Genomic DNA, 21,179 nt, shown 5'->3' on the forward strand with positions numbered 1-21,179 from the left:
TGTCTTCTGTCACCTTCAATCTAGTTTTCTTTGTGCCCCTCCCCCTCTCCCTTTCCCTCTCCCTTTCCCCCCTCTCCCCGTAACCACCACACTCTTATCAATGTCTCTTAGTTTCACTTTTATGTCTCACCTACGTATGGAATAATGCAGTTCCTGGTTTTTTCTGATTTACTTATTTCGCTTCGTATCATGTTATCAAGATCCCACCATTTTGCTGTAAATGTTCTGATGTCATCATTTCTTATGGCTGAGTAGTATTCCATAGTGTATATGTGCCACATCTTCTTTATCCAGTCATCTATTGATGGGCTTTTTGGTTGTTTCCATGTCCTGGCCACTGTGAACAATGCTGCAATAAACATGGGGCTACATGTGTCTTTACGTATCAATGTTTCTGAGTTTTTGGGGTATATACCCAGTAGAGGGATTGCTGGGTCCTAAGGTAGTTCTATTTTCAGCTTTTTGAGGAACCACCATACTTTCTTCCATAATGGTTGTACTACTTTACATTCCCACCAACAGTGGATGAGAGTTCCTTTTTCTCCATAGCCTCTCCAACATTTGCTATTACCTGTCTTGTTAATAATAGCTAATCGAACAGGTATGAGGTGGTATCTCATTGCAGTTTTGATTTGCATTTCTCTAATAGCTAAAGAAGATGAGCATCTTTTCATATATCTGTTGGCCATTTGTATTTCTTCCTGGCAGAAGTGTCTGTTCATATCCTCTTCCCATTTTTTTATTGGATTGTTTGTTTGTTTGTTGTTGAGTTTTATGAGTTCTTTGTATATTTTGGATATTAGGCCCTTATCTGAGCTGTTGTTTGAAAATATCATTTCCCATTTAGTTGGCTTTCTGTTTATTCTGTTATCAGTTTCTCTTGCTGAGCAAAAACTTCTTAGTCTGATGTAGTCCCATTCATTAATTTTTGCCTTCACTTCTCTTGCCTGTGGAGTCAAATTCATAAAATGCTCTTTAAAACCCAGGTCCAAGAGTTGAGTACCTATGTCTTCTTCTATGTACTTAATTGTTTCAGGTCTTATGTTTAGATCTTTGATCCATTTTGAGTTAATTTTAGTACAGGGGGACAAACTGTAGTCCAGTTTCATTCTTTTGCATGTGGCTTTCCAGTTTTCCAAGCACCATTTATTGAAGAGGCTTTCCATTTTCCATTGTGTGTTGTTGGCCCCTTTATCAAAAATTATTTGACTATATATGTGGTTTTATTTCTGGACTTTCTATTCTGTTCCATTGGTCTGAGTGTCTACTTTTCTGCCAATACCATGCTGTTTTGATTGTCGTGGCCCTATAATAGAGTTTGAAGTCAGGTATTGTAATGCCCCCAGCTTCATTCTTTTTCTTTAGGATTGCTTTGGCTATTCAGGGTTTTTTATAGTTCCATATAAATCTGATGATTTTTTGCTCTATTTCTTTAAAAAATGTCATTGTAAGTTTGATGGGAATTGCATTAAATTTGTATATTGCTTTGTGTACTATAGCCATCTTGATTATATTTATTCTTCTAGCCAAGAACAAGGTATATTCTTCCATCTCATTATATCTTTTTCGATTTCCCCTAACAATGGTTTATAGTTTTCATTATATAAGTCCTTTGCATTCTTTGTTATGTTTATTCCTAAGTATTTTAATTTTTTTGTTGCAATCGTGAAGGGGATTATTCTTTTGAGTTCATTCTCAATTGTTTCATTGTTGGCATATAGAAAGGCTATTGACTTCTGTATGTTAATTTTGTATCCTGCAACCTTACTGTATTGGCTTATTGTTTCTAGTAGTCTTTTTGTGGATTCTTTGGGGTTTTCAATGTATAGGATCATATCATCTGCAAAAAGTGATAGCTTTACTTCTTCTTTTCCAATATGGATGCCGTTTATTTCTTTGTCTTGTCTGATTGCTCTGGCTAGAACCTCTAGTACCACATTAAATAAGAGTGGAGAGAGTAGACAACCCTGTCTTGTTCCTGATTTAAGGGGGAAAGCCTTCAGTTTAGTGCCATTTAATATGATGTTAGCTGATGGTTTATCATATATGGCCTTTATCATGTTGAGATATTTTCCTTCTATACCCATTTTGTTGAGAGTCTTAAACATAAAATTGTGTTGTATTTTATCAAAAGCCTTTTCTGAATCTATTGATAAGATCATGTGGTTTTTGTTCTTTGTTTTGTTGATATGGTGTATTACGTTAACCGTTTTACATATGTTGAACCATCCTTGAGATTCTGGGATGAATCCCACTTGATCATGATGTATTTTTTTTTTAATATGTTGTTGTATTCGATTTGCTAGTATTTTGTTTAGTATTTTAGCATCTGTATTCATTAGAGATATTGGTCTGTAGTTTTCTTTTTTTGTGCCATCCTTGCCTGGTTTTGGTATGAGGGTTATGTTGGCCTCATAAAATGTGTTTTGAAGTATTGCTTCTTCTTAAATTTTTTGGAAGACTTTGAGTAGAATAGGAACCAAGTCTTCTTTGAATGTTTGATAAAATTTGCTGGTATAGCCGTCAGGGCCTGGACTTTTAATTTTGGGGAGGTTTTTAATGGTTTTTTCTATTTCTTCTCTACTAATAGGTCTGTTTAGGCTTTCTGCTTCTTCTTTACTCAGTCTAGGAAGGTTGTATTGTTCTAGGAATTTATCCATTTCTTCTAGGTTGTTGAATTTAATGGCATAAAGTTTTTCATAGTATTCTACAATAATTCTTTGTATATCTACGGTGTCCGTGGTGATTTCTCGTCTTTCATTTTGGATTTTGTTTATATGAGTTCTTTCTCTTTTTTCCTTGGTAAGTCTTGCCAAGGGTTTGTCAATTTTGTTGATCTTTTCAAAGAACCAGCTCCTTGTTCTATTAATTTTTTCTATAGTTTTTCTGTTCTCTAATTCATTTATTTCTGCTCTGATTTTTATTATCTCCTTTCTTTGGCTGGTTTTGGGTTTTCTTTGTTCTTCTTTTTCTAGTTCCTTAAGGTAGGAAGTTAAGTGGTTCACTTGGGCTCTCTCTTGTTTGTTCATATATGCCTGAAGTGATATGAACTTCCCTCTTATCACTGCTTTTGCTGCATCCCATAGATTCTGATATGTCGTATTGTCATTTTCATTAGTCTGTATATATCTTTTGATCTCTGCACTTATTTCTTCTTTGACCCATTCATTTTTTAGAAGTATGTTGTTTAGTTTCCACATTTTTGTGGGATTTTTTTCTCTTTTATGCAGTTGAATTCTAGTTTCAAGGCTTTATGATCAGAAAATATGCTTGGTACAACTTTGATTTTTCTGAATTTGCTGATGTTATTTTTGTGGCCCAACATATGGTCAATTCTTGAGAATGATCCATGTACACTGGAGAAAAAAGTATACTCAGTCACTTTGGGATGAAATGTCCTGTAGATGTCTATCATATTTAGGTGCTCTAGTGTTTTGTTTAAGGCCACTATGTCTTTGTTGATTCTCTGTTTGGATGACCAATCTAGAGCCGTCAGCGGTGTATTGAGGTCTCCAAGTATGATTGTATTTTTGTCAGTTTTTGTTTTAAGGTCAATAAGTAGCTGTCTTATATATTTTGGTGCTCCTTGGTTTGGTGCATATATATTAAGAATTGTTATGTCTTCTTGATTCAGTGTCCCCTTAGCCATTATGGAATGGCCATTTTTGTCTCTGAGTACTTTTCCTGTCTTGTAGTCAGCATTATCAGATATGAGTATTGCTACGCCTGCTTTTTTTTAGATGTTATTTGCTTGGAGTATTGTTTTCCAGTCTTTCACTTTGAATTTGTTTTTATCCTTGTTACTTAGATGAGTTTCCTGTAGGCAGCATACCGTTGGATTTTCTTTTTTAATCCATTCTGCTACTCTGTGCCTTTTTATTGGTGAGTTTAATCTGTTTACATTTAGTGTAATTATTGACACTTGTGAGTTCCCTATTGCCATTTTATATCTTGCTTTCTGTTAGTTTTGTGTATTGTTTGATCTATCTCTTTCTTCTTTCTATCTTTTGTTTTTATTTGGTTGTATTCCATACATCTTTCCACTGTTGCTATCTTTTTTATCTCATGTGCTTCTGTGGTGGTTTTTTCAATGGTGGCTACCTTTGAGTAATGAAAAGGCTTCCTACCCTGTTCATTGTAGCGAACTATTTTGTGAGTACTTTTGCACTCCATCGTCCTTTGCTACTGTTGATCTCCATCTTCTCCCCCTCTTTCTTTTTGTTGTTGTCACAGTTTAAATTTGGTTTTATTGTGTTCTTCTTCGAGCTTTTACTTGTGGCTCTGTTTTTTTTTTGTTCTTTGTATCTGATTGGAGAACCCCCTTTAGTAATTCCTGGAGTGGGGGTTTTCTGATGATAAATTCCCTCATCTTTTCTGTATCTGTGAATGTTTTTATTTCTCCTTCATATTTGAAGGATAGCTTTGATGGGTATAGTATTCATGGCTGAAAGTTCCTCTCTTTCAGGACTTTAAATATTGGGGTCCACTCTCTTCTAGTTTGTAGAGTTTCTTCTGAGAAATCTGATGATAATCTAATGGGCCTTCCTTTATATGTTGTATTCTTCTTTTCCCTGGCTGCCTTGAGAATTGAGAATTTTTTCTTTGCTGTTGGTTTGTGCCAATTTCATTATGATATGCCTTGGAGTAGGTTTGTTGGGGTTAAGAAAACTCAGAGTTCTGTTTGCTTCTTGAACTTGAGGCTTTAGTTCTTTCCACAGGCTTGGGAAGTTCTCATCTATTATTTGTTTGAGTATGTTCTCCATTCCATTTTCTCTCTCTTCTCCCTCTGATATACCTATTATTCTTATGTTATTCTTTTTGATGGAGTCAGATAATTCTTGTAGGGCTATCTCATTTTTTTAAATTTTTGAGTCTCTTCTTCTCTCTGTTGTGCCTCAAGTTGCTTGTCTTCTATTTCACTAATCCTCTCTTCTATCTGACCTGTTCTATTAGCTAAGCTTGTTACTTCACTTTTCAGCTCATGAATTGAGTTTTTCATCTCTGTTTGATTTGTTTTTATAGTTTCAATTTCCTTGGACATATATTCTTTGTGTTCATTGAGTTGTTTTCTGAGCTCCCTAAATTGCCTTTCTGTGTTTTCTTGTATATCTCGGAGGATTTTTAGGATTTCTATCTTGAATTCTCTGTCATTTAGCTCCAAGGTTTCCAATATATTAAATTTTTTCTCTATAGATTTTTCCTCATCTAGCTGTGTTACCTCTCTTTCTTTTGTATCCATGATATTCGATTTTCTCTTCCTTAATGGCATCTGAGGGTAGTTTTGTTGAAAGTATTAATGAGATTTAATAAAGAATAAAAAGTTTAAAAAATCGAAAAGAGTTGTTTTCTTAAAAAAAATTAATAATGAAATAAAGAAAAATAATATGAAATAAAAATTTTTAAAAAAGGAAATTATTCCCCCCCTCCTTTTTTCCTCTCCTCTTCTCTCCCCTCTTTCTTGAGAAAATCTTGTGGTGAACTGTGAATTATAACAAATAATGCCTGTAATGGAGGGCCTGAATTGGGGAAAAGTAATAAAGGGGCAAAAAAAAAAGCAAAAAGAAAAAAGAAAAAAGAAGGGGGTATGGACCCACAAAAAGCAAATAAGGAAAAAATTTGGGTCAAGAATAAAATGATTTGCTTTTAGGTGTTGGTTGACCAAGAGTTATGATGAGAGGAATAAGAGGGAAACAGAAAAATGGGGGAACAAATTAAAAAATTACTATTGTATTTAGTGGAACAAGAACTAGATAAAGTGGAGAGCCAGGGATGGGAGCACTGCTAGTGAGTTAAAAAGGTGAAGTAAAAACCCCCCAAAATGCCACAAACATAAGTTTGAGTCCCAGATAAGATAATTTGTTTGTTATTGAGGTTTGAATGAGAGGAGATGTAAAGGAGAAAGGAAGAAACTAATATAGAGGGAAAAAAGAAAGAGAGAGAGAGAAAAAAAAAGAGGGAACCACTAAAAGAAGAAAAAAGAAAAAAGAGGAGAGAGAGAGAGTTAAGGGTTTTGGAGTGCAACCCTCATAGAGAGAAAGGAAGAGGAAAGGAAAGATAATGGGAGATGTCCAAATTGGAGGAGGAAAAGAAATATCAAGAATGAAGATAAGAGAAACAAATGAACAAATATAATAAAATGGGATAGGTTATAAAGTCTGCAGATTATTCTTGATTTTGAGAAGTTATCTTCTTGCTTTTTCTTTTCTCTCCCTCTTCCTGGTCGGTGACTCTTTGCCCCTTTTGCACGCTCAGGTAGAGGTTTGCAGTTGATAAGTCTCTATGGCGATGTCATGTATTGTGCTTTAGTCTCGTTGGCAGTCGAGGCTCATTAGCATTTATAGTCTCTGCCAGTGAGAGAGTCCGTGTTCCTGGAGCCTTTCTCCTAGTCTTTCCTTCCTCAATTAGTAGCCTAATAATCCAGCTATGGGGTTGCTGCTGCCTCTGCCTGGATAGTAAGAGGCTCAAAGAGCTGGCAACTCCCCACTCTATTTCCACTCAGCACAGGGCTCTGGGTAAGGCTCAGTCAGTCAGAGCTGCTAGCATAATCAGCCGGGGTTTCCGCCCACTCAAAGACCTCTGGCTCTGCCACTCTGTCCGGTAACACAGGTGGGTGCCCACTTCCGGGGTGCTTGGAGGAAACTCTCGCTCACTATCTGCGCGCGCAGACCAGGATATCCAGCCAGCAGTCTCACGCTCTGAGTGAAACCCCCAACCGCATGGAAAAGTTCCAGCCTTGGAATTGGCTCTTGCTCCGTCCCCGTGCGCAGCTTTTGCAAGGCCCTGGGGCGGCCCGAGATTCTGCTTTGGCCCACACAAAGGCCCCTGACTCTGCCCCTCTGTGCGATAACACGGGCACGCACTGCTGAGGCACTCGGAGGAATCTCTCGCTATCTGTGCGCGCAGACCAGGATATCAAGCCAGCCGCGTTTCCCTCTGAGTGAATCCCCTACCAGCACAGAAAAGTTCCACAGTTGGAATTAGTTCTCGCTCCCTCCCATGCGCGGCTTTCCCAGGGCGCTGGGGCTGCCCAGAGATTCCGCTTTCGGCGCACACAAAGGCCTCTGACTCTAACTCTCTGTGGGGTAACACAGGCACCCTCTCCCGGGGCTTTGGAGGAAATCTCTCGCCCACTATCTGCGCGCGCCGACCAGGAGATCAGGTAAAATGGCTGCCCCGCTTGTCTTTCTTTTTCTGGGTTTGGTGCGAGTGTTAGCTTGTATTGCCTGGGTTGCCACAGGAACAGTTTTTCCTCGGCTTGGATCTCCGTGCCACAGCCTGGTTCGGCTGTTTGTGCCGCGGCCTGCATCTATTCACCCCCTTTGCCCGCCTCAGTTTCTATATTCACAGTTCCTAGAAAAGCCGCCCTGTTTAGGTTAGTGAGGAAGGCAGAGCATTTCTTACTCCCTATTTCCTTCAGGGTTTGGTTATATATTTAGCCAATTTTTCGCTCGACCATACCTTCGGGTGTATTGCGAAACATCTGGAGGCTCCAAGGATAGGTTTTTCTGTTTCTGGTTGAAGATCTTTTTGAGTTTTGGGGGAGATTTATCGGTATCACTTCCTACCCCGCCATTACTCTGACGTCATCCTCCAAGATGCACCCTTTTTTGAATAATTTGAGTCTAAAAACTGAAAGCATATTATACAGTGGTTGTAGATTTTTTTTACTTGCATTTCCTGCCTTTTTGCACTTGTTTTTGCGCTCATTGTTGAAGACAAGGATTCCTTATCAGATACAGATGAGGACAAGCTCACGGATGGGAGTTTTGACAGTAATGAGAAGTTGTATGAATTTTATGATGAATAAAACTGAGTTCAATAACTTTATATAATACACTTTTTTTCAAATTTTGGACCCCCAAATTAAGGTGCATCTTATATATGGGAGTGTCTTATACATGGGGAAATATGGTATATTGCCTGCCCCCTCCCCAATCCCTTAATTCTACTCCCTGAGATTGCCTACTAAATAAAATAACTACATTTGAGTAATTGTTTAGATTTTATTTTCCAAGTTACAAGAAATATTCATAATAGATATCCAGCTAAGTACTATTTTGAATCTGAACTTAAAGAGGATATGCCTCATCAGACACTTAGTAAAAATTCAAACGGCATTAGTGGATTTGGAATAGGGTAGAGAAAATGAAACCTGACAGAACTTTGCCAGGTTGCCAGACGCCTTACATATAAAAAGCAAGAGAACCACTTAGCTGATTCAAAAAACTATTTTCTTTTCTCTGTACCCTTACTACTCCTTCTTCACCTACTAAAAGGCTTGACTGAGTTTTCTGAAAGTAAAAACAACACTCATCTATCATCTTTATGTTTATAAACATACTATATCTATCTATCTATCTATCTATCTATCTATCTATCTATCTATCTATCTACCTCCACAATTTTCATACTATATATAATATATACATATGTAATTGTATTATCTTTTATTTTAGGTTACTTTTACATTTACTCTTTTACTTAATAGATTTCCATACACCATTTAGACTAGTAAACCTCAACTCTTTTTCTTTATGGTGTTATTAAAATCCAACATAATGTTTTGAATTTATTTCTCCCTTAAAATATGTTTATTTCTGTTTTCATGTATTTTAAAGACCTGTTAGTAGGATTGCACACATTAATGATTGTTATGTCTTTCAGATGATTTGATCATTTTATCATAAAAATTTTTTTACTTATTTTGCAATAATTTGTCTTGAAGATCCTTTTTCTGATATTACTTTATTCTAGCCTTGTTATGCTTCCTGTTTTTAATATGGTATATCCTTTGCACCCACTGACATTCACTTTTGCTCTATCTGCATATTTAAAGCATTGTGAAGATAGTAAATAATTGTCTATGTTTTTTAAAAATAGATTTTGATAATCTTTGACTTTTAATGGGTGAGTTTAGTCATTTATAGTTAATATAAAAGTTAGTAGGGCAGGGTTTATTTTTCCTGGTTTATAATATGTTTTCCATTTCTCTCCTTTGTATTTTGTTCTTCTGTTCCTAAACTGTTGTCTTTTTTTTTAAGAATTTTATTTATTCTTTTTTTTTAGAGGAAAAAAAAGAGAGAGACAATGAGAAAGAGAGAGAAAGAAGGGAGGAGCAGGAAGGATCAACTCGCATGTGAATAGGAGGCCCAAGGTTTGAACCCGTGAGCTCATTGGTCGACGCTTTACCCCCTGCACTCCACAGGTCAGGCTGTCCTTTTAACATTTTTTAAATATTTTCAATTTTTTATTTGTATCTACTGACATTTTGCAGATAACTCTTTGCATTATTTTTTAGTAGTTGTCCTATAGTGTTTAAAACATATGTCTTTGACTATTCACAGTGAAATGAGTTCAATTAAGTGCAGAAATCTTGCAACTGTATAGGTTCATGTAATGACCCTTATTTCATGTTTTTATGAACATATGTATTATATTTATTTACATTACAAGTCCAATGAGACTATGTTAAAATTTTGCTTTAAAAAGTCATATGAATTTTAAGAAAATTTAGAGAAAAAGAGAAGTTATTTATTATTATTTTGTATTTTCCAATTTCAATATTTTTCATTCTTCCTGAGGAAATGAGTTTCTAATTTTTCTTTAGCCTCAGAACTTCCTTTAGCAATTCTTTTTATTTATGTCTACTGGCAACAAATTTTTCATGTTCTTTTTATCTGAAAATGTATTGTCTTACATTCTATAGTGATATTATTGCTGGATATAAAATTGTTAGTTGACATTTATTGTTTGTTTGATATTTTGCTTTTATCAGTTTAATAATACTTTTTGTACTTTTTTTGGGCTTCAGGGTTTCTAATAAGTAAATGTATATAACTCATTTTTTTCCTTTGACAGTTTTCAAATTTTTTCTTTTTCTTTTTTTACAGTTTTATCTTGATATATCTAGTTGCATTCTGATTGAGGATTGCTGAGCTTCTTAAATCCTTAAATTAATTTCTTTCACTAAATTTTGAAGAATTTCAGCCATTATTTCTTCAAAAATTTTTTTGTCCTTTTTTTCTGAAACTCCAATTACACAGATAAATAGATCTTTTGATATTATTTCATAGGCCAATAAAGCTCTCTCTTTTTTTTTTTTTCTGAAGCTGGAAATGGGGAGGCAGAGAGACAGACTCCCGCATGCGCCTGACCGGGATCCACTCAGCATGCCCACCAGGGGGTGATGCTCTGCCCATCTGGGGTGTTGCTCTGTTGCTACCAGAGCCATTCTAGCGCCTGAGGCAGAGGTCATGGAGCCATCCTCAGCGCCCGGGCCAACTTTGCTCCAATGGAGCCTTGGCTGCGGGAGGGGAAAAGAGAGACAGAGAGGAAGGAGAGGGGGAGGGGTGGAGAAGCAGATGGGTGCTTCTCCTATGTGCCCTGGCTGGGAATCGAACCTGGGACTCCTGCATGCCAGGCCGACGCTCTACTACTGAGCCAACCGGCCAAGGCTTCTAAATATTTTCATCTGTAGAATTTTCCTTATTTTGTGTTACTTATATTTCTCTGCTAAGATATCCTATATGTATATATCACTGCTATAAATGTGAACAGAAGCATATTAACTGCTTTAAAATTCATATCTGCTAATTTGATACCTAAATCATTTTCAGATTGGTCAACGTTAGTTGTCTTTTGCCTAAGAATTGGTCAAATATTTTTTTTATAATGAGTAAATTTGGATTGCATTCTAGACTGTCAATTTTTGTTGCACAATTCTGGATTTCTTTAATTCCTCAGAAGAGTGTTGATATTTTTATTTTAGTGGGCAGTTACATTGGTTGTATGAAAAACACAAATGTTCCTTCTTAAACAGCAGCTCAAATGTCAGTGAAGTGCTTTTTTGTTAGTTTGGGGGTTTTTCTGTTGTTGTTTTTGCTGCTTTGAGTCTGCCTCATGCATGCATGCTACAAGGCTCAGGCAGAATTTGAGCCAAATTTATCATAGAACTTGGGGTATCGTTAGCATGTCAACTTTCTCATTTGCCCCTTATGCTTCAGCTCCTTCGACTTTCAGGACAGAGAATGTGTGAGTTTTCTATTCAACTTCAGCTTACTCTCAAACTAAAATCAATAAAACAGAAAAATTTATAACATGTGAGTCTCTTTTTCTAAGGCTCACTTCACAATGTGTTTACATTTGTTCACGTTTTTCTAAGTTATTGGATTTTGTATTTATGTGGATTTGTAGTTGATATATTTAGGAATATCAGTCTGATAGGAATTTGATTAGCCTTCCAGAAACCACAAATCATTTCAAGGTATTTAAATCCCACATGTGATCTATTAAAAGAAAAACAAACTTGCACTCCAATAATTTTGTTTTAAATAAAAGCTTTATTTAGATATAAGACATACCACAATATTTTCTCCTTTAAAATGTACAATTCAGAGATTTTAGTATATTCAAACTTATGCAAAAATTAGCACTATTTTATAATATTTTTATCCCTTGATGGGGGAAACCTGGTACCCATCAGCATCATTCTCCATCCAGCCTCCTTCTGCCCTCTAGCAACCAATGGTTGGATTTACCTGTCCTGGACTTGTCATATAAATGGAATTATAGAATATGTATTCTTTTGTGACTGGCTTATTTTACTTAGCATATTGTGTTTTTTAAACTTTATTTATGTTGTACATGTATTAGTACTTCATGTTTTTAGTGTCAAATAATATTCCATTATATAGATATGCCACATTTTGTCTTTCCATTCATCAGTTGATGAGCATTTGGGTTGTTTCCAGCTTTTGGATATACTGAATAATAGTACTATGAATACCCTGTAGAAGTTTTTGTGTGAGTATATTTTGAAATTTTTTTTCAAAGAGTGGGATCATTGGGTCATATAGTAACTCTATCTTTAATTTTTTTAAGAACTGAAAAAATGTTTTCCAAAGAGGTGTACCATTTTATATTACCACCAGAAATGAATTAAGTTTCATACAGTAAGATTTAGGCTTTGTTTTGATATGTCTTAGCAATTTTGTTCCTCTATTTTCTTATTACTGCTTTCTTTTACATTAACTAGTTATTCTCTAGTATATTATTTTTTCATGCTTCTTCTTTTATGAATATTGAATTGCTTTGTTATTTCTTAGTGACTTCCCTGAAGATTACAATGAACATATTATTTATAGTGATCTCATTTAGATTGGTACCAACTTAACTTGAATAGTATACAAAAATATGTGTTCTAATATATCTATCTCCATTGTTTTCCCACTCTTTTGGGCTATTATTATTAGTATACAAATTACAGCTTTACATAGTTTATGTTTATCAATACAGTTTATCGATGAGTTAAAAGAAATTACATAAACAAAATAAACAAAAATATATTTGCATTCTATATTTACCTATGTAGCAACCTCCACTAGTCCTCTTTATGTCTTCATGTGGATTAAATTTACTCTCCAGTTTCCATTTATTTCAGCCTGAAAAATTTCTTTTAACATTTTTTTTATAGTGCAGGTCTGCTAACAATCAATTCTTTCAGTGTTGTTTATCTTAATTTTGCCTTTAGTTTTGAGTGATAGTTTGACTGGATATAGAGTTCTTGCTTTACAGTCTTTTCTTTCAGCATTTCCAGTACATTATCTCACAGCCTCTTGGATTTTTTGGCTTCCAATCAATCAGTTGCAAATGTGAGGGTGATCTGGCACTCCATCTGTCACTCCATTGATCGTCAGGATTGATTCGGCTGATCTGGCTGGCTAGGTGGGTGTTCCCTTCCTCCCTGACCACTCCATGTACATCCCTCCCGAAACTGCATGCTTAGTCGAAGAGGATGACCTTCCATGATAGTGGAAAGGACCGTTCTTTGGTCAAGGGTATATGAGTAGCTCTAGAACCTCCAAACAAGCTCTCAATAAACCAGTTGCTACTCTTTTTGAAGATTTCTGGTACATTATAAATGTGTTTATTTGTTCCTTGTCTGTCTCTCTGCTTTCAAAATTCTCTCTCTGTCTTTTGACAGTTTTACTATGATATATCTGGGTGTTAGGTCTCTTTCAGTTAACCCTATTATGAGTCCTTTAAGATTCTTGGGTGTATAGGTTAATGATCATTATATTTGGAAAGTTTATAGCCATTCCTTATTCAAATATTATTTCTTCCCTTTCTCTCTCTTCTTCTAGGACTCCTATTATATGTGTTAGTAGCCTTGATGGCATCCCACAGGTCTCTGAATCTTTGATCATTTTTATTTTCTCTGTTCCTCAGACTGAATTATTTCAATTGACCTATGGTCAAGTTTGTTATTTTTTTACTTTCAGATCTCATATGATATTATTCTGTTCTAGTAAATATTTTATTTTAATTATAATTTTTATTTCCAGTATTCCTATTTTATTTTATAATTTCATTTCAATTGTTTATATTGTTGTTATTATTTAGTTTTTAAATGTAATTTTATTTAATTATTTTGGTTCTGTGTATAATGTGACATAAAGTTTTTGACTTGTAATCCAATATATGGGCTTATCAGAAACAGTTTCTATTGGTTGCTTTATTTCTTGTGTATTGGACATGCTTTCCTATTACTTCATGTGTCTTGTGATTCTCGGTAAAAGTTGGACATTTTAAATAGTATAGCATGGGAACTCAGAGAATAGATCTTTGCCTTTTTCCTCCAACCTTTATTGTTGTTGATGATGTTTATTTGTTTAATGACTTTCCTGGAAAAGTTTTCTAGTATCTATATTTCTTGTTATGTGCAGTCACTATAGTTTCATGTCTACTAGTTATGTTTTGACCATATAATATTTAGGTAGATATTTTCTTTAATGCTTTGAATCCATAAGTCTTTTATACTTTGCTGAATGAGCCAGTGTATGGGTTTGGATAAGCTTTCAATGTTCTAGTAGTTTATATAGGTGCTTTAGTCTTTACTTATTGCTTGCACACAGCCTCAAGGTCAGCCATGGATTGTGATTAGAGACTTTTTAAAGCTTTTCATGGCATTTATTTATTTATTTTCCTTTTTTTCCAAGTGAAAGGAGAAGAGATAGAGAGACAGACTCCGCATGCATCCTGACAAGGATCCACCTGGCAACCCCTTTCTGAGGCCGATGCTCTGCCCATCCAGGCCATGTTCACAACCAAGTTATTTTTAGCATCTGAAATGGACGCTCTACAGAACCATCCTCAACATCCAGGACTGATGTGCTTGAACCTATCAAATTATGGCTACAAGAGGGGGAGAGAGACAGAGAATGGGGAGAGGGAAGGTTGGAGAAACAGATGGTTGCTTCTCCTGTGTGCCCTGATCAGGAATCAAACTCAGGATATCCACATACCAGGCTGACTTTCTACCACTGAGCCAACTGGCCAGGGTTTGCATATGGCTTTTAGATTCCTCAAAATATGTTAGATCTTTTCATACTCCCTTATGGATATCATATTTCACTATTTTATGTTTAATTTTTTGGTTGCTTTTTATTTCAAGTGGCATTACCACCCTAGTTAGCTATGATGTTAAGCAATTACCTCTGACTTTTTCTGACAAATGTACTATGGGTACAGCCTTCTTTATGCAGTCAATTCTAAGTCAGTTCAAATACAGATGAGTCTTGAGAATTAGGTTTTTCCAGGGAGTTTCAAGAGAGGCCAGATAATGGCAATTCTCTGAGGTTAGACATTTAGGAGAGATCCAAACCCATTCTACCCGTTCCCATAGCTGCTATTCTGCTGATTTTTACAGTTACCGTTGTTCTAAAGTGGTTCATTTTTGAGGCTGCTATAGAGCTGTGAGGAAGAGATATTAACGTTGGCAAGTTGAAATGCCAGAAAACTTGATATTCTTACTGAGATTTGACCGTTTTTCTTGAATATGTTCTCTTTAGATTGTTGCAAGACTTTGTATATTTCAGGAGCTCGTAAATAGACGATTTCACAATTGTTTACCATTTTTCTTACTGATTTTATAGAATGGCAGATTTTTGAAAGTTCTTACTTTGCCAATGCTGCTTTCCAATAAACTAAATAACTTATTTAATTCATAAATATTTGCTCGGTACTATACTATAGACTTTTTAAGTACATCATGAGGTATTTGAAAATAAAAATATAAAACAAATGTAATGCAAAATAAATATAAATAAATGTTCTAACATTTTCTATTGTACCTTAATAGAACATATTCTTGGGATATGAGCTTCCCATCTGGAAGGTTTTTTTTTTCTTGAGATTTTTGTCAAATTTTACTTCTAGTATGACTGATAGTGTACAATAGAACTTAAGTTGTATTAATAATAAATACAGATAATTAGCATAATAATCATTATATTTTAAAAACTTCTAATGTTAAGTCTTTTAAGAACACATTTAGACCTTTAAAAACCAGAGGCTATCCAGGAATTCTATAATTTTTTAAAAGCAAAGGCTCATTATTCTGTGGATTATTTGGCTCTCATGGAGTAGACCAAGAATAAACAACTATAGACTATGAGCTGATTCTAACTTGCTGAGTCCAAGTCTAACCAAACCCACTACTTAAGCTGTTTTCATACTACAAAATCAAAGTTAAGTAGTTCTAACAGAGACTATATGGCCCAAAATGATTTAAATGTTTGTTATTTGACCTTTAAATAAAAATATTTCCAGAGATCTTTGGAGTCAAACAAGACTCATAGATTGCACAAGACTTTAATAGTTTTCAAACCTTGCAATGCATTCAAATCATTAATCATATTTGTAAACAAATACAGATTTATGAGTTCTATCCCAGGAACCATAACATCAATGAGTTATTCACTTTCTAATTTTCAGTTGAGTTTGGTAGGTGGAGAGTACTGCAAGGCGAATGGAAAGAGAGAGAAAAATGAGGTCAGGGTGTTTATTTCCCTCATTCTTTTCCTCCAACCTCCTCATGCTTAGATCTCTCTCCATCCCTGTTACTATGTATTGGTGGTCTTATATCAGCCATTGTCCTTGACTTTTAGGTTTATAGGGAGTAGCTGAGTGTATGGCCAGTGGCCACGGCCTCTATCACGGCCACCTGGCCCATGCAGGTTCTCATTTGATTCAGACAGATGGTAATAAAAAAACAGGGCCAAGAACTAGTTGGCCATTTTCCTTTATTCTAGACTTGTACCGGCCAACGAGTAAAAACAAACACACAGGGCACCAAAACCCACTCACATGTTCTCCTGTTCCACAACCAGGAGAATCTTTCTGATTTTTTCTAGAATCAAGGGCCCTGACCAGTCTTATTCACCTCTGTTCCCCATCTCCTTCTCTTGCACAGACAGGCTTCTCCTTCAGCATTCTGCTATTTTGCTCCCTGCGTCCTCTGCAACTACGTGGCCTTTCTTCCTTACAACACGTGGTCTCCTCTCTCAAAATGGCTTCCTAACTCCTCCTTTTAAAACCTTTTGGTGGGACAACCCCCTCCTCCAGCACACATTAGCATAACCAAACCCCTTCCCAAGCAGAAAGGTAATTAATATTATCACCTAGGTGACAGCCATTCAAATGGGCAGTGCCATCTTTAACAATCAAAGTGAACAAAACTAAATAACACAAATTTTACAACTTATTTGCCCAATACTGAGTATTTATTATTCTTTGGGATATTAAACAAGTCTTTGTACTTTTCTTAATCCCTTTTTACATTTTGTAATTAATTCCTTTATTCTACTTTCTTAAATTATATTAATTTTAACATGCTTTCTCTTTCAAGCTGAAAGTCTAATTACTACTCTAAGACATTTTACTCTTCTTTTTTAGATCAAAACTTTAGTCCATTTTTTCTCCATATTGAATTTATTTATTCAAAAATATTATTTATCCTTTTCAGTTTTGTGCCATCCTAAATTTAAAAATTCTATCTTAATTTCTTACTCAAGTTGTTAATAAAATTATAGTTTACAGCTAAAAATAATACATGTAGATAATTACTAGAACACTCCTCATTGATTTGATCCACTTATAATATTCTTAAGTGTTATGCAAATAGTTACTAATCTATTTAAAATGCTTCTGGTCCTCATGCTTGTATTTTGTTTATTTTTCTTGTCCATGTGTTCTAATTCCTCCAAAGTCTCATATTCATTAGAAGTATCAGATTTCAGTGGTCATGCTTATCTAGTCTCTCTCCATTTTCTGATATCTAGCTTCTGCTTAGTGCCAGGAAAAAACTTCAATATACTTAAAAAATGGTAGCCTAATGATATATTTCAGTTTTTCCTAACTTGACTTTTCTTTGAAGAGTCCTGTAGGAAGACTTTGCTCTGTGATGTTCTTATGGTACTCGCTTCTTTACACTTGACCACATCTGTTGAACTTGAGGTTCATTAGCATATTGACAAAAGGAATTTAAAATTTTTTCTATTTTGGTCAGACTATCACAATGAACATACTAAGCTAGAAAATTAAGATCAACTCAAGATACTGGATGAAACAAGTTTATTTGACATGACAGCATGTTACATATTATCTAAACTACATAATACATGTATATTTTCTGTTCAGAAATTTCTCTGTATCTTTACTGAAGAAGAGCATAAGGAAAAACAGATTTTTTAAAAATTTTCTCACATATCACTTATTCATAATTGTTTTTATAAAATTGCTCATCAGAAATATGTCATTAAATGTCCAAATAACACAAGTGATCTGAAATGAATTGTTGTTATTATTGTGTGTATGTATGAAAATATTGTTATTTGTATAATGATTTTTAGCTCCTAAGTATAATATTTTTTTGAGTATAATATTTTTAAAAATCAAATTCAACTTTAAGGCTAATACTTGTTTATGAGAACACTGACAGCAGGAAGTAGAGAAAAATATGTAGGTGGACATTTAAATTTTCAATTTTTATTACACAGAAGAAGAACCAAAAAACATGTACAGAATCATTTCACTGCTTGTATTTTTTTTTTAAGGATTGGAGGCACATTGGTAAGCTAATGAAGAAAAAAGTTAATAGTGATCTACAACCGAGTGAGTCAGAATCATTAGCATTAGCTAGTGACTCCTCTACCCTTGCTTGCTGGTGGCAAAATGTGATTTTATAAAAAATGAAAACAGTGGATAATGGAACATCCTTTTTTGTCTTTACTTTTTTCCTTAAATAGTAATAATAAAAATAATAATAAATATTTGATAAGAAGCACTTAGTATAGGTGGCTAAAAGCCTGGATATATAGATAAATATGCTTGATAAATAGTTATTGATTTTACAGTATATCATTTGTTCAGTGACCTTACCTGATATATTCAATTTATTGCCTTTCATTCATGCTGATCAGAATTATCCTTAGATAAATATTTTAGAACTTACCTCTTATATGGTTGAAAGACACATATTTTGACAACCTCTTGAATAGTTCTGTAGGCCACTTCCAATTCCTTGGATGCTTCGGAATGTCTGTGACCTTGGCTATGACTGTTTCCTTTAACTCGTTGAAAATGGTTGATAGTCTACAAGAGTTTGTCGCACTGATTATGTCTTTGAATTTTTAAACCAGCTTTCCAACTGGTTCAAAACTGTGCTTGGGAAATGGCAGCTCTTTCAAAACGACTGTTATTAAAGGGCTCTGCTATGCATTGTTACAGTCAGCCCTGTCGTCCACTGAGCAGTATCTGCTCAATGCATTCATCTTTCATGAATCTGTAAAAAGTATAAAATTATAACACTTGTATTTCTAGATTTTATAGTCATCCTGTATATATTGGAGAATCTTCTAAGATTTTTTTTTTCATCCTCATAACACAACCATGAACTGGCTTCTATTATTACTATCATTTTACAAAGGAAGAATTGGAGCCAGGAAGAAATTAAGCAACTTGTCCAAGCTGGTAAATGGAAAATGATGGGTCTTATATTTTGAAAAAGAGAATAAATTAAAGACAGAAAAATTACTAAAGAAAAATTATATTAACTAGTAGAACACAAATGTTTTTGCAATATGTTTATATAATCTGATTAAGTATTAATATAATCTGCTCCCTAGCTTGCACATTAGATGTCAGACTTTTAGGACATTCTTAAATGATTTTCAGAGAGCTTTTCTGATAATCATACTTCACCATGAAATTACTATGTGGGCCTGGAAAAATTTTTAACATCTCTGTGCCTTCAAAAATGGAAATAATTATTTAGCTATCTCTCAGAAGAGAAAATCTGAATATAAATTGTTTTCTGATTTCCTTGGAAGAAAGTCATACTATAAAAACAAATTTGGGCTATTATAATGACAAGTGTGAGTGTACATTAATTTTTCCCTTATGTTCTTATTGCCAGCAGATGGAGGTCGAAATTGAATTGCTGCTGACTGTTGTCCCTTGTTATGGCCTGTGGAGATATGACAATTGGGGAAGAACTTAAAGGAATGCCAAGTAGCAGAGCATGAAGCAGTGGGTGTAACCCACTGCCTTGGACATTTTATGGCTGATAGCATTTGGCAAGAAAAAACCTACCTCCTCTGTAATAGCCTTGCATGTAAATCTCAAACTCAACCATACTTCCCCTTCCCTATTTGATTTGTCCTGCAATACATATATTTCCAAAATCTACTCTTCTAATTTTCAGATACCTCACCAGTCCCCTTGCAAAATACCTAAGTAACGAAATAAATCACACTTGAAGAAATTTCTTTGTTTCATTAAAATTTGTGCACAGAAAAAAAGTAGAGGCAAGGCACATGATATTTCTTGTCCATCCTAATCTTGGTTTTGTTGTGTGTGTGTGTGTTTCCCGTATGTTTGTTTGAGTAGAAATTTTTTTTTTTTACCTCAAGAATCTGTGGATGACCTTCTAGGGGTGCCTGGCCCATGGGAACTAGAAACACAATATCTGTGCTTGCTATAATGTTCATTTTTCTATTAGTACAGACTCAAGTTTTCACAAGATTCTTGAAGGGACTTAGGACTTCAAAAGCTTATGATTCCTGCTTTGGCTCTTTTGTTTATGGGGCAGTGAAACTTTGTATGTTTGTTTTAACGATTGAGACACAACATTTTATGTGCATTAGAACAAGGGACTGGTGCAGAAAAACAGCTTGGAGGGCATTATTACCTTTCCCAATCATTTCTTGTCATGAATTATTAATCATGAGGTAACACTTCATCTGATGCTTTGAAAACTCTCCCCCTGGTAAGAACAGCCTAATTGAATTGGAGGAAGTGAAGCAGGAAGGACTAAACATGGATGTTGATGGTTTCACCAAAAGCAATTATACACCCTACAGCCTTCTCCACCTGTTTGAAAACCCAAGGCCCACTAATTCTCATGCCACAAGGGAACAAATGGAAAAATAGAGGAAAAATTAAAATTGTTGAGCTTCAAACATTTTTTTTTTCTTGAAAGTACTTCACTTTGAATAGGTATATGGGGGGATAAAGGAATATAGGTTAGGGGCAGGGGTCTGATATATGGGAGATGGGAATGTAAGCCTATTCAGTCTCACCAAGAACATTTTGGCAATGTAACAAAAACATCAATGCAGTCATACCTCTGCTCAGTAATTCCAGTTTCAGGAGGTGTGTTTCAAAAGTGCATATTTGAAATAATTAGAAATAATTCACATGTGTAATAGAATATAAAGGACTCATTGGGAAATCATGATTAAATACAGTTTTGATATGTAACTATGTTTTTGATACTTTGCATAAGAAGGCAATAAACCAATATGTATGTATATGGAGTATAGTATACTCCACATTGATGACAAAGGTTAGAGGAAATGTGTCTTAATTACATTTTTATATAATATAAACATTTAAAAATCTGGTAGAATATACATTAGATGAAAAAAATGGTCATGTGATAACTTTATTTTTGTTTATCTTTATTTTCCAATAAGCAGGTACATTTTATCATTATATGTACTAATACAAGTTTAGATAGTATGGTTTTTTGAAATTACAGACTCTGGGTTGAAAATAGAAGGTCTTATCAAAAAAGGACAAACTCTTTCCAACAACCCCCAAAGGCTGGGTTTCACCCATCAGAAAGTGTAGCAGACAAAGGTAGTGGAGAGTGCCCCTTCTCCCTCCAGATAAAGCAAAATTTCCCCGGGTCTGAACCACTCCTTTCTACCCACAACCGGGCAATCCCAGAGAGTTTTAGTTACATTAACTAGTTCATAGAAAGGCTTTTAAAAACATTTGAAAATAAAATGAAATAAAAATATCAGCTCAAACCATAGCAGAATTGTCAACTTCCT

This window comes from Saccopteryx bilineata, chromosome 3 (genome assembly GCF_036850765.1).
Source record: "Saccopteryx bilineata isolate mSacBil1 chromosome 3, mSacBil1_pri_phased_curated, whole genome shotgun sequence".
NCBI classification, from domain to species: Eukaryota; Metazoa; Chordata; class Mammalia; order Chiroptera; family Emballonuridae; genus Saccopteryx; species Saccopteryx bilineata.